The sequence below is a fragment of the Myotis brandtii genome, unplaced genomic scaffold (assembly GCF_000412655.1).
Source record: "Myotis brandtii unplaced genomic scaffold, ASM41265v1 scaffold82, whole genome shotgun sequence".
Classification (NCBI taxonomy): Eukaryota; Metazoa; Chordata; class Mammalia; order Chiroptera; family Vespertilionidae; genus Myotis; species Myotis brandtii.
Genome location: NW_005371324.1, coordinates 9941155 through 9943519, shown reverse-complemented (window position 1 = coordinate 9943519; position 2365 = coordinate 9941155). Strand labels below are relative to the sequence as shown.

Sequence of the window (2365 nt, the reverse complement as noted above, 5' to 3'; positions counted from 1 at the left end):
CGGTCCCCCTGGCCCGCGGCGCCCTGTCAACCTCGACTCGACATTAGCTGCGCTGCGCAAAGAGATGGTGGGGTTGCGGCAGCTGTGCCAGCTGTGGGGCCTGTATGAGTCAATCCAGGACTACAAGTACCTGTGCCAAGACTTGAGCCTGTGCCAGGACCTGTCATCTTCCCTGCATTCAGACAGCTCCTACCCACCTGATGCTGGCCTCTCTGATGACGACGAACCTCCTGACGCCAGCCTGCCCCCGGACCCACCTCCCCTCACTGTGCCCCAGACGCACAATGCCCGTGACCAGTGGCTGCAAGATGCCTTCCATATCAACCTTTGAAGAGCTGGGGGGTGGGGGGTGGGGGGGCATCTACCCATGCAAAAGGCTCAGAAACTTACCCCTCAGCAAGTACTCAGACTATAGTGCCTGCTTTCCCCCATACCACCTCACTCCACAGGAGGGCAAGACCTGGGTCCCTCAGAGGCACAACTGCCAACCTCCTCTCCTATCTCGGGTTAGCTGGCACTGGGGCAGGCACCTGGGCTACAGCCTCTGCCCCTGACACTGGACCTCCACTTCTTCCACATGTATGCACCTCAGCTTAGCCAACCTTCAGTCTGTCAGTGGGCCCAAAGCACCTTCTCTCCCTTGGTATCTCTGGGACTGGGATGCGTATCTGACTCCCATCTCCTTTTCACCTTTTGCTGCTGTTGGCAGCTGCCGGCTCAGGGGCATCCCACCTCTGGTCCCTGGGTTCCACTGCCCTCGACAAGGGCTCCAGGACCCAGTCTTGCACCCGCCCACAGCCGAGAGGGCCAAGACTCTGCACAGGATATTTAAGTTGAGGGGCCAGCCTCCTGGGTGCATAGAAATTTAAAAGAAAAAATGAAGATATATGCAGAAGATATATGTTAACTGCAGTATTATTCATGGTGCCCAAGACATGGAAAACAACTGAAGTGTCCTTTGGTAGATGATTGGATAAAGATGTGGTACATATAAACAATGAAACACTACTCAGATGAAATGCTGCCATTTGTGTCATGGGTGGATCTTGAGAATATCAGGCGAAGCGAAGTAAGTCAGAAAAAGTCACTCATGATTTTACTCATATGTGGGATGTAAGACTGAAAGCAACAAATGAATAAACAGAAAAAACAAAAACAAAAACTCAGAGACCTAGACAACAGTATGGTAGTTACCAGAGGGAAGGGGGGTGGGAGGTTAGTAAACTATAAGGGGGTCAAATATATGGTGACAAAAGAAGATTTGACTTTGTGTGGTGGATATATAATACAATATATAGATAATGTATCATAGAATGTACACGTGAAACCTATATAATCTTATTAATCATCCCATTAAAATTAATTTTAAAAACTGAAAAATTTAATAAGTAGAATAGTATAGCTTCAAAGGCTACCTTTTTTTTCTTTTTAAACAATGAGTTAGGCTGAATGATTTCTAGAAGCTCCTCTACAATATTGTCTTCACATACAATGGTGCCTTTGTTTAAGAAGTATTCTCTTTGAATTACATTTGACAAACTTATAGTTTAGAAAAAAGTTGAAATTCTTTAAGAATACTCAGAAGCTAACATTTGCTCAAAAAACTGCATATTTGGTTACCAAGGCTAACAGTAAATACTAGGGGCCCAGTGCACGAATTTGTGCACCTTGAAAGGAATTGTGGGCCACGAGACTGCAGTGGGCACAGGGGCAGGTCTCAGCCCATCTTTCGCGCCCCCAACCGGCCCCTCCTGCCATGGCCCCCAGTCTCCTGTCTGTGGGCAGCCCTGCTCCTGCCCACTGCTGCCGTTTCCACGCACTGACGGCGCCGGCCCTGCTTGTACCTGCTGACGGCACAGAGTAATCGATGCCAGCGCCAGCTGTGGGTGCAAGCAGGACCGGCACCGGCAGTGGGTGCGAGCAGCGACTGCCGGCCTCAATTGCCGCTCAAGAGCAGGGGGAGGTGGAGAAGCCCTGAGGGGTGATCAGGGCTGGCAGCCGCCACTCGCACCTGCTGATGGCGCTGAGTGATCGGGGCCAGTGCTGGGCGCCAGCAGCAGGTGCAAGCGCCGAGCGGGAGCACAGTGTGCAGGAGCAAAGAATTTTCAGTAACCACCAGAAGGTCGCCCCAATGACAGTGACTGGTGCCCCGCCTTGGTCTGGCACCCCTGCTCACCTGCTCTACCATCCAGCTGCGGCTGACACCCACCATGTTCCACACCCCCTGGTGGTCAGCACACATCATAGTGACCAGTTGTTCGGTTGTTCTGCTGTTCGGTCTATTTGCATATTAGGGTTTTATATATATAGATTAGAGGCCCGGTGCACAAAAATTTGTGCACTCGGGTGGGTCCCTCAGCCCGGC

At 51.2% G+C, this 2365-nt stretch overlaps 1 protein-coding gene across 1 annotated transcript in view; it reads right to left on the bottom strand.

Moving 5' to 3' along the window:
• Nucleotides 1-2365, bottom strand: part of METTL25 (methyltransferase like 25) — a 93512-nt gene that overhangs the window by 65561 nt on the left and 25586 nt on the right. The window lies entirely within an intron of this gene.